The sequence below is a fragment of the Stegostoma tigrinum genome, chromosome 13 (assembly GCF_030684315.1).
Source record: "Stegostoma tigrinum isolate sSteTig4 chromosome 13, sSteTig4.hap1, whole genome shotgun sequence".
NCBI lineage: Eukaryota > Metazoa > Chordata > Chondrichthyes > Orectolobiformes > Stegostomatidae > Stegostoma > Stegostoma tigrinum.
In genome coordinates, this window is record NC_081366.1 from 54,957,331 (window position 1) to 54,969,469 (window position 12,139).

General features: G+C 40.3%; 1 protein-coding gene across 3 annotated transcripts in view; it reads left to right on the forward strand.

The window, feature by feature from the left end:
• Positions 1 to 7,107: 7,107 nt before the first annotated feature.
• Positions 7,108 to 12,139, forward strand: part of crebrf (creb3 regulatory factor) — a 59,805-nt gene continuing 54,773 nt past the window's right edge. For all 3 annotated transcript variants that reach the window (XR_007248786.2, XM_048543156.2, XM_048543159.2), the window contains exon 1: positions 7,108 to 7,244. The gene's annotated coding sequence lies outside the window, so the exon portion shown is untranslated. The remainder of the gene's footprint in view (positions 7,245 to 12,139) is intronic.

Genomic DNA, 12,139 nt, shown 5'->3' on the forward strand with positions numbered 1-12,139 from the left:
TGTCTCAATGACCCAGCCTTGCCAGCCCTCTGTGGTGAAGAATTCTACATGTTCACTACCCTCTGAAGGAAGACATTTCTCCTTAACTGTCTTAAAAATATGACCCCTTATTCTGATATGGTCCTGTGGTCCTAAACTCTTCCCACAGTGGGGAAACAACCTTTCCACATCTACCTACAAGTTCTCTAAAATGTTACTTGTATGTTTCAATAAGATTGTGCCTCATTCTAGTAAATTCCAATCAGTACAGACCCAACCCAATCACTGGACTGTTAATCCGGAGACTCGGATAATGTTCTGGGGACCGGGTTAGAATCCCGCCACTGCACACGGTGGAATTTGAATTCAATAAATATCTGGAACTAAGACCACAAATCCATTATCGATTGTTAGAAAAACTTGTAACTGCCCTCTGGGCAATTAGGGACGGTCAATGAATGCTGTCTAGCCAGTGATGCTCTCCTCCCATGAATGAATAAAGAAAAAGAACCTACTCAACTTCTACTCATAAGACAGTCCCTCCATACCTGTTAATGGTCCAATGAAGCTTTTCCGTAGAATAAGGGGTTCAGAATGTTCACCATATCCTTGGTCTTTTCTTCTGGTCTGATTAGTACCTAGTACACTTTTAGTCAAGTCTCCCTACTTGGACAAGTCACGGATAAGGACTCCTAAATACCTCCCTCAAAGTTTTCTGCAGTTTTCCTCCATTTAAATGATATGCAGCTCATATTCCTGTAAAAGTGGGTAACTTCACATTTTTGCACGTTATTTATAATCTGCCAAGTGTCAGCCCACTGGCTTAACCTATGCCTATCCATCTACAGGCTCTTCATCCTCACCATTTGCTTTACAACTACTTTTGTCATCCACAAATTTGACTATAGTACGTTGGAGTCCTTGCCTAATTAATATAAATTGTAAATGATTGTGGCCCCAGCATTGATCCCTATGGCACTCCACTAGTTAAAGGTTGTTGTCCTAAAAATGTGCCCCTTTTGCAATTCTTGTCATATATTAGCTAACCAATCCTCAATCCATGCTAATATATGACATCCAACACCATGACCTCTTATCTTAGCCTGATATGTAATACCTTACAGATACCGTCAGAAAGATCAAAATTATAATATATCTACTACTTCCCCTTCATTCATTCTGTTTGCTACCTTCTCAAAGAATTCTAGTAAATTTGACAGGCATGATTCCCTTTTACGAAACCATGTTGATTCTGCTTGATCATACTATGGCAATTTAAAGCATTTAAAATACATTCAAGTTAGGGAATTAAATGTGTCACTCCAGGCCTGGTGTGGGTGAAATGGGTTTCAGATCGTGGATTTATCTTCCTTTTTTAAAAAAGGACAAAATTGTGTAGTGGTATTATCACAAGATTATTAATTCAGATACCCAGGTCCCCAGATCAAATCCCACTATGGCAGATTGTGGAATTTGAATTTAATAAAAATCTGGAATCAAGACTCTGGTTTTAATAATAATAATAATAAATCAACGTTGATTCTCAGAAAATCCATCTGGTTAACTGGGGAAGGAAACTGCTGTCGTCTGGCTTATGTGTGACTCCTCTCTCTCACGAACGTGATTGACTCTTAACTGCCCTCTGGGCGATTTCAGAATGGCACTAAATGGTGGGCAAGTAACGCCTACCATGAACAAATACTGACAAGTACTGGGCAGAAGGGAACAGTTCAGGTTAAAATAGTATCAGAGATAATGGGAACTGCAGATGCTGGAGATTCCAAGATAATAAAATGTGAGGCTGGATGAACACAGCAGGCCAAGCAGCATCTCAGGAGCTCTCTGATGAAGGGTCGAGGCCCGAAACGTCAGCTTTTGTGCTCCTGAGATGCTGCTTGGCCTGCGGTGTTCATCCAGCCTCACATTTTATTATCAACAGTTCAGGTGGGGCAGGCTTCACTTGGATCACATCGTGACGTTGAATTGAGTAACTGAGATTGTCGGGAGGGTTTTAAGCTGATTAGAAGTAGAGGCTTTGGGAAAGGGAAAATGTATACTTACAAAGCAAAATGATATGGTAGCATTGAAGGGCATCTATTTGGATAATGATACCAGAGTCCAAAAGGAAATGACAATATACAGACGTAGAAAAATAGCAGCAAACAGCATCATAGAGCTGTCTAGCATCAAAACAGATACTTTGATATTCTAAATTAATCTAGTCCCATTTGCCAGCATCTGGCCCATAACCAAGCAGATTCTTCCTATTCGTATACCCCTCCACATGTCTTATAAACAAACCAGTTTTCACCACTTTCTCTGGCATTTCATTCTATGACGTTATTATTAAACCAATGTTGATTCTCAGAAAATCCATCTGGTTAACTAGGGAAGGAAACTGCTGTAGTTTGGCTTATGTGTGACTCCTTCTGCATTTTTAAAAAGTTGCTATTGGGTCGCTTTTAAATGTACCCATCACACTTTAAACCTATGCCCTCTAGTTTTGGATTCCCCTGGCCTGGAGAAAAGACCTTGGCCATTCACTCTTTCCATGCCACTCATGCTTTTATAAACGTCTATAAGGTCACCCCTCAGCCTCCGGTGTCCCAGGGAAGATAGCCCCAGCCTGTTCAGGCTCTCCCTGTAGTTCAAACCCTGGCAATATCCTTGTAAGTCTTTTCTGAGCCCTTTCAAGTTTTGCGACATCCTTAATATAGCAGGGCGACCGGAATTGAACACAGTATTCCGACAGTGGCCTACTAATGTCCTGTAAAGCCGCAACATGACTTCCCAATTCCTCAACTCAATGCACTGACCAATAAAGGCAAGCATATTAAATGCTGCCTTCACTATCTTGTCTACCTGGGACTCCACTTTCAATGAACTGTGAACCTGCACTGCAAGGTCCGTTTGCTCAGCCACAATCCCTAGGACCCTACCATAAAGTGTATAAGTCCTGCCCTGATTTTCTTTTTCAAAATGCAACACCCCACATTTATCTAAATTAAATCCCATCTGCCATTTCTTGACCATAGGTTCATATGGGAAATATAGCAAAAAGACAAAATTAATAATGCCTTACTTGAATGTACATAGCACTTTGAGCAAATTAAAGAATAGAGGTTAATGGGTATGATTTTACAACCATTACAGAGATATGGTTACAAGGAGGTCAAAGTTGTGAAGTAAATATTCTGGGGAATGTGACATTTCAAAAAGAGAGGCAGGAAAGAAAGGTAATGGGGTAAGGTGAAATGTACAATATCCAGAAATGATCTTGGATTTGAAAATGTCGAATTCATTTGGGCGAAGGTATGAAATAACAATAGGAAGATGACATTGGAAGTAGTCTACCCCCCCCCCCCCCCAAAACAAGAGTAATACTGTAGAATCATAGAATTCCTAAAGTGTTGAAGCAGGCCATTCAGCTCATCAAGTCCACACTGACCCTTCAAAGAGCATTCCAACCAGACCTACCCCATCTCTGTGACCCTGTATTTCCCATGGTTAATCCAATTAGCCTACACATCCCTGGACAATGGGTACCCTAGCATAGCCCATCCACCTAACCTGCACATCTTTGGAATGTGGGAGGAAACTGGAGTACCAGGAGGAAAGTAATACAGACAGTTGCCTGAGGGTGGAATTGAACATTGGTCCTTGGTACTGGTAGGTAGCACTGCTAACCACTAAGCCACCATGTGGCCAAGAATAAATCAGAAGATAAGGCAAAATGGGGGAGTACGTTGACTGTGGTTGACTTTAATCTTGTAGATTGGGAAAGTCAAATGGAAGATCTTGGAGTAAAAGATCTATTCATGGACAGTGACCATCAGGTAGAATTTAGCAGAAATAATGGGAACTGCAGATGCTGGAGAATCCAAGATAACAAAGCGTGAAGCTGGATGAACATAGCAGGCCAAGCAGCATCTCAGGAGCACAAAAGCTGACGTTTCGGGCCTAGACCCTTCATCAGAGAGGGGGATGGGGAGAGGGTTCTGGAATAAATAGAGAGAGAGGGGGAGGCGGACCGAAGATGGAGAGAAAAGAAGATAGGTGGAGAGGAGAGTATAGGTGGGGAGGTAGGGAGGGGATAGGTCAGTCCAGGGAAGACGGACAGGTCAAGGAGGTGGGATGAGGTTAGTAGGTACATTCTGTTTGAAAAACTAGAGTTAGTAACCACTGTGCTAAACTTAAATAAGGGTAAATACAAAGAAATGGGGACTGAGTTGACTGGGAAAAGAGCTTACCAATAAAGGCGGTTGAGAAACAATGACAAATGTTGGAGCAAGTAGTTCATGATTCACAGCAAAAATATTTTAGGAACAGAATAAACCAAATGAAATTAACCAGGAGCATAAGGATAGCATTAAATTAGAAGTAAATTGTACAGTGTGGCAACCATTGTTAGAGAGCCAAGGATTTGGAAAGTGTTTACAACCTAACAAAAAATGACCAAAACAGAAGAGAAAATAAAGAGGATTAGCTACTTCAAAGATTAAAAAGTAAGAGAGAGGCCAAAGTGGATAATAGGCCCCTCAGATAATGAGGTTGGGGAACTAATGTGGTCCTTGGAAATGGCAGAGGAGTCAAATAAATACTTTGCATCATCTGTCATAGTAGAAGGCACTAATATTACTCCAAAAATATTAAAGAATCGGGGGCAAAATAGAACAGGAAACAAATACAACTATCACCACTGAAAATATAATAGGGATTCTAATGAGGCTAAAGTTGAATGGAAAATATAAATTGTGTGTGTAAAAATTTTTTTTGAATATGGACTGAATTATTAACTTGATTTTCCAATAATCTTTCAAATAAAGTCTAACACTAACTGCAGAAAGAATATCAAGCTAACGGAATTATATGTTTGCATTTATTTGCAAATTATTACCTGTCGATGCAGTGAGTGAAAATACTAATTAGTTGTTATTGAATGGAAAATATTTAATTTCCTGTAAGATTTCCAAACTTAATATTAAACATTTCCCAAAAAATAATTTAACACTCTTATTCTGGGTAAATAACGTTTTTAATTTAAAAATTAAATCTGAAAAACATTTCTTTTTTAGCTACTTGAAAAATCAATTATCACAATTCCACATGGTTTGACATAACATTTATTTTGATCCTTGACTCAGTATAAACAATACACCAGAAGATCTTTTAGTAGATTCAGTAGATGTTCTAGTACGTCCAACGTTGGTGGAACATACGTCCTCATTTACTAATGGCTGTCCTAAATGAGAGGCTACATTTTTGAGCAAATAATGTCCCCTGAAGGTTCTCTGGTTCATAAACTTTTACCTCATGTATATTTTAGTATTAGCCAAATGGGCTCACCCAAAACCATGTGACCCTAAATTGTTTTGTGAACAGTAAATATGGGTGAGGGTTCTATGATCTGGGTGTGTCTCGATTTAGTTTTTGACTTCCACAACTAAGCTGCTATATTCTAGTGGATCATTAGCCAGGGATTTCCATGACTTATTGAGGATACTTGATCTTTCCAGGATTGGTTTGAGGGCATCCCTAATTCACTGTCCTCCTGCAGACTAAATTCTGAACAAAGCGTAACATGGTGTGAAACCGGATGAACACAGCAGGCCAAGCAGCACCGGAGGAACAGTAAAGTTTGACGTTTTGGGTCAGGACCCTTCTTCAGAAATGGGGAAGGGGATTCTGAAATAAATAGTTAGACAGGGGAGGCGGATGGAAGATGGATAAGGGAAAAGATAGGGTGAGAGGAGACAGACAGCTCAAAGAGGCAGGATTAGGGCCAGTGAAGGTGAATGTTGGTGGGAAGTTAGGTCAGTCCAGGGAGGACGGACAGGTCAAGGGGGTGGGATGAGGTTAGTAGGTAGGAGATGGGGGTGGGGCTTGAGGTGGGAGCAATAGGAGGTGGGGACTAGCAGGGCTGGTTTTGGGCATGTGGTCGGGGGAGGGGAGATTTTGAAGCTTGTGAAGTCCACATTGATATCCTTGGGCTGCAGGGTTCCCAAGCGAAATATGAGATGCTGTTCCTGTATCTTTCGGGTGCTGTCATTGTGGCAATGCAGGAGGCCCAGGTTGGATATGTCATCCGAGAAGGTGGGGGGTGGGGGAAGTTGAAATGATTTGCGACTGAGGGGTGTAGTTGTTCGTTGCGAACTGAGCGTGGGTGTTCTGCAAAGCAGAGCAGTTGCTTTGTGAGTCTGCTGCCAGGCATACGTGTCCTGGCCTGCAGAACTGGATTTGAGTGATCAGTGGCTCAAGTTGAGTACCTTGGTTTTGCAGATATTCTTGCTGGGCTGCCTTTCTTGCCAGTGGGTTTGGAGATGTTTTGAAGGTACTTCTGGTGGTACTTCAGTGCTGTGAAGTGAGCACTCCATGACTGTGGGGAAGAGTGGTTGCAGACGTGGATCCTACCCTGTTTTCCAGTAGCTAAGTCCCACTTCCTTTTGTTTGAACTTCTACCTACAGTGTTTAAATAAATTGTTTGCTTAACGTTCAGTAGTTTGACCAGTCACATCACATTTGGAACACGCATTTCACATCTAACTTTAAAATAAGAAAATGTTAGGGTGTAGGGTACGTCCTTAAAACGTTTTGAGGGCGTCTGGTCTGGTCCATAACACTTTACGATTAATGTAATATTGGTTCTGAGTGGTTGTAAGGATGTCAATCTCCCAATTTCAAGCCAGGTATTCCCCGACGGGTTTAACAGGTTCAGATCATGGTCTCCAGCCGCAGCGTGTGCTCTGCAGCATGCAGGCTCTTCCACTAATTGGATTTCTTTGTAGTCAGAACGGTCCTGAGGGAGACCCATCGGACCCGAAATGTGAACTCTGTTTTTACCTTCACAGATGCTGCCAGAACCGCTGAGCTTTTCCAGCAACTTTGTTTTTGTTCCTGATAAAGGGACAAGTCGTTTCGTGTGAGTACATGCGATACGTTGTACAATCAATTTAGTTTTTCAAATGGATCAATCACGTGAATGCGTCCCAAGCCAAGTACTAACTCCACTCTGCAGCGAGGCCAGTATCGAACCCGTGGCAGAGGCGGCGGCTGCTATGGGGGATGGGGGATGTACTCCGTCGGCTGGCGGGCAAGTGGCGCTGTCATTGGCTGCGCTGTGACCCCGCCCCCTGGTCCCGTCAGCGCAGTCACGCGCTTTCCAGGAACCCGTCAGGAAGATATCAACAAAACAAACGCGCGCCTCTACTTGCCAGCTCCTCACAGCCTCCGGAGTCTGTTCAACCTGACAACAAGCCTTTTTGGAGGTGGGTGCGGTGAAATTTTTGTCGAAGGTGTTTGTTTGTTGTTGAAGGAAGTGCTTGTTTTTCGTTGACGGTGAACAGGTTGAAAAGTCACCAGAGGGAGGGGGCAGACAAAATGAGAGTGATGGAGGATGAGGAGGGAGGATGCTGGCATGTCCGTTACGTCATCGGATTGACACCCCAGGAGCCAATAACAATTGGCCCCTGGGACGGGTTCTCTTTCAACAGCCGGGGTCGAACCAATGGAAGCAGCTGGTAGGCGTAGCCGCGCCAGCTCTCAAGTTGTTTAGGCCCCGCCCACGGTAGGTTTGTTTGTGTTGGTCGCCATGTTAGAAACAAGGCCCGAAAACAATATGATGTGAGGGAGATCTGGGCCGTCGTTGGCAAGCCTAAGAGCATTCTCATTGGCAACGTTTCTGACCAGGTCGTGGAGTTACAGGCAAGGAGCATTACCTTGTGGCTGTTTTCGTGGCGTCGGATGGACCAGCGAACCCGCCCACCAACCTTTTATGTAAACTCATGACAGCGTTTTGTTTGTCTCTGCAATCTGGTGCCTGAAGAGGTTAACAGTGGGGAAAACTCCACCTTCTGTAGTTTAAAAGTGTAGCAAAGTAATACGGAGCTTTTTTACCGTGTTATTTGTTTTGTATCATGGATAAATGCGGAATTTATATTAACACGTGGTATGTGTTTACAAGTTGATAAGGCATAAACTGGAGGTTGCCTAGTAATTCGATGTAGTGCAATTAGCGGTGACTATTAATGTTGCCATTCTGTTAACCATATTTAATATGTGAATCGACTCTGAATGTTGGGATTAATCCTGGTTTTCTGGGGGAAAAAAATATTCTTTTGAAGGACTGCTGTATGACTCCGGCTTTATTAGGACCACGCCCCTTTCTCCTGACAGATACCGCGTCCTCTGTTTTCTGTAGAAATGTTGAAGACATACAGTTATAAGTTTTTTTTGTCTATTTTAAACAAAATATTTTGCAATGCAAATAAGATGTTTTTAAAATAAAACTTTTTAAAGTGTTGTTTAAAATATTTATAAGCAATAATTTGAAGGACGATTTGATCAATTTTGGTTAGAAATAGTCCATTGGTAAACTTGTATTAATATATCATAATGCCAGCTTGGTGTAATAATGATGAGTAACATGACACATAGATATTTCATTAAGACAATACTGCTTGTCTTACCTGGCTTCTGTGGACATTCTTGATGCATCTAACCGTTCTGTGTAGGCATCATCAAAACTCAGCCAGTACCATTTTTCACTAATGCCTGTCTGAATATCTTTTTTTGCAGAAAGTTTCGAAGAGTAGGGATTGCCATTGGACCTGTATAGCTTATTTCCAGCTTCCACGCCAAATCTTGGGTTGTTGAAGTCAAATCTATGAGTTAAGCTTATGTCCTGGCTTGTTATCAGCTAATTAAGCAAAGGTTTTACATTGAATCTGGCTCCTTGAGGGGTGTGATGCCAAGTACTGTCTTGCACTGGGTAGCCGTTTTGTCCCCTGGTATATTTTGGGGCTGTAATGCAGCAAGAATTAAATGTGACTGGTTTTGTTCAAATCAGAATTTGAGATTTACAGATTAATGTTTATTCTTGACAGTTACTGTACAAAAGCACTGAAAGCTTTTTTCATAACCAGAAGGTTGGATTTTGTATGTCATAAACATTATCACTTATCAGATTATAGCATATTGAATATGTATTTTCCCAACTTGTGGTGCAGAATGTAATCAGCAGTTTTATGTTTACATTGAAATGTTATATTTTACATTTTGCCTGATTAAATCTATAGATCAAACTGTCAAGTTCTTTCTATGAGTCTTAATGGTCTTTCACGTTCACAAAGTTCCTGTGATTCCATGAGTAAATAATCTGTGATGCTGCGAAAATCCTCACACTTCTTAACTTTAATCTGTATTTCATTCATGAGCACCATTGGGTAAGATTTTCTTCCATTTTAGAATGTGTTAGATTTTTAGCTCTTTAAGTCAGTGAATTTACAGCATGTTATATAAACTTTTGGAGAGTATAATGTCCAAGGTTCAGATTGATGATTTAGTTAATCAGTCATGGTTGGGTAACAGCATCTTTCGACCCTTTTAAGTGAGTGAGGAGAAAAAAAATTTATTTTGGTGCTTATGACTTCTAAAACATGTGACATCACCAACTGGGATCGAAATGGAAAACAAAAGTGCAAGCTCATGTTTACTATTGCTGACACCAGTCCACATGATGGGTTTTATTGACCCTCAAGTCCAGATTTCCATCTCCCCTCCTTGCTGGGTAAAGGCTCATTTCTTTTTATTTCTTTAAAGAACCATGGAGGCTGGAGATCTGAAACAAAAACAAATTGCTACAGAAAGTCAGCAGACCTGGCAGTATCTGTAGAGTGCGAAACAGTTTGCAATTTGAATCCAATAATGTTCCATCAGAATTTCTTCAACAATTTGTTTTGTCTTATATGAAAATGTTGATAGCTGCTGACATGATGGAAGCTTGTCACATCTTTTAGTCTGTTTAAAATGAGAACCTTTTAACAGAATCTGTTTTTAAGTCCATAGAGTTCTATTTGAGAACAAAGTTTGCTTCACCACCCCCCACCCCGCATCTGTTACAGTGTATAGTATTTTAACAGAATAGTGGACAAAGAAAATCCATATCTACATTTTTTTGAGTTTTTAAATTTTTTTAAATTCTTTCAACTGTATTAGGAAGACAAGTCATTGTCTTTAGTTCCTGCTCGAAATTTTGTTCCCGAGCTGCTAACTCCATTCGTACCTTTTTAGCAAACCAATTTATTTTCAATTATGGTGACAGATTTGACCCCAAAACGTGCTTCTGAATGTATTGATGGCATCATTTAAATCGGTTTTCAAGATGTTACCTGCCTTCACTCTGTCTCAGCTCAACTGCTGAAACTCTCATCCACACCTTATGTATCTGTAAATTCAGCCTTTCTGTCATACATTTGACTGCCCACCCGCATTTTACCTCAAGGTTTGGGTTTATTCAAAATTCTGCTCTGTATCTCAATGTGTGGTCAGCATCGTTACCCCTCACTCTCGTACTTACTGACCTAAATAGGTTCTCTGTCAAGCCATGCTCTTACTCAGACTCAGAAAATTCTCAGACTCATATTTTTAAGTTGACCTTGTCACTCCCTAAATCTGCAAGCTGTTTCAGTGCACAGCCCTCCAAGACATTTTTACTCTATTTCTGGCGTTTTATTTGCCTTCCATATTTAGTGGAAATGTGTTAAGTTGCCTGGGCCCAAAGCTCTGGAATTCCTTGCTTACATTTCTATGCCTCTTCACTTGGCCTTCCTCCTTTTTAGGTGCTTATTAAAGCCTCCCTCTTTGACCAAGTTGTTGATCAAGTGACCTAACGTGTTCCGTTACGTAGCTTTGTGTCATGCTGTGTTGTATAATGCTCCAGGGAGTGAAGTGTCTTCAGCTATTTCATTACATTAGAGATGCTTGATAAATATATTGTTACATGCTGTTACTTTCTGTACAAGTTAATCATCATGAGTCAAAATACAAAGGCAATGTAAATGGGGGTGCAGAATGATCAAAAATACCAAACTAAGCAGCGGAATAGAAAGTAAATAAGGATTGTATATTTGTGTCTACCATGCATCTGTCTTGAAGGAAAATAACACTGCTTTAAATTGCAACAATAAATTCAGTATAAAACAATAAATGTTATCTGTAGTGCTGTGTACTGTTTTGATTTCCCTATTTAAGGAAGGATGTGAATGTATAAGAGCAAATTCAAAGTTTTAATTGTTTGATAACTTGAATAAGTGGCTTGTCTTATGGGGAAAGGTTGGTCAGGCTAGGCTTGTTTCTATCCAAGTTTAGTTGAGGTGATTTGATTGAAGCATAAGAATCTGAATGGCCTTTCTTAACAGGACGAATGGATGCTTCCATTTATGGAAGGGTAACAGTTTAAATGCAGGTGTTCGCATTTTTAGAATGGAGATAATGCTGTTCATTTTTTCTGAGGGCTGCAAATCTTTGGAACTCTTTCTAAAAATAACGAAATTTGGGGAGATTATTGACAAGCAGAGGGGTGAAAGATTATCAGTTCAGCGAGAACATGGAATTGAAGTTGCAATCACATCAACCTTGATCTTATTTACTGGCAGGCTTGTGAGCAAAGTTGTTGACTTCTCCTTTTATTCATATGTAGCTGGTTATAGTTAACATTAATGTGAATATTAGCTATAGGTTGGGTACTTGTGCTTTAAACATTCAAATGTAAAACCTAAAAAATGTATTTCAGGTAACATGCTTTGATTCAAGTTTTCAGTATTTTAAGCATGCAGCAAAATATGTTCTCATATAGAACTACACTGAGGTAGGGATGGGAACATGGTGGAGTCAGTCAGGAATCCTGAAAATTTCACTATTAAGCTAATTTTAATACTGCTTCCTGGGGTTTAAGTTGTCAGAGTATTTATATACTATCTTGTTAGAAACAAAAATTTTGCTGCTGCACACTATACATTATTTGCCCAATCTGTATTAAAATCTGTCTCTTCTCAATGTTGGAAACTCCATAGGCTTGCATTGTGATGAACAATGGCTCAGGTTCTAAGGATTGTTAGCAGAAGAGGAGTTTTGAGCATAAACATAAAATTCAAAAGAAAGATTAGGCCATTTGAATAGTAAAGGTCCATACTGTACCATTCTAAAATTTGTTATGGCATCCAGTATACTTTTTAAAAAGCCTTTGGTTTTTCTTCCTCTACAACTAAAATCGGTGCACTGTATTGTACAACTAAACATTTCTTTTTAGAGAGAACATCATACAGCACAAAAATGGACCCTTTGACCCACTATGTCTGTTCTGGCCAGCAAACACCAATCTACA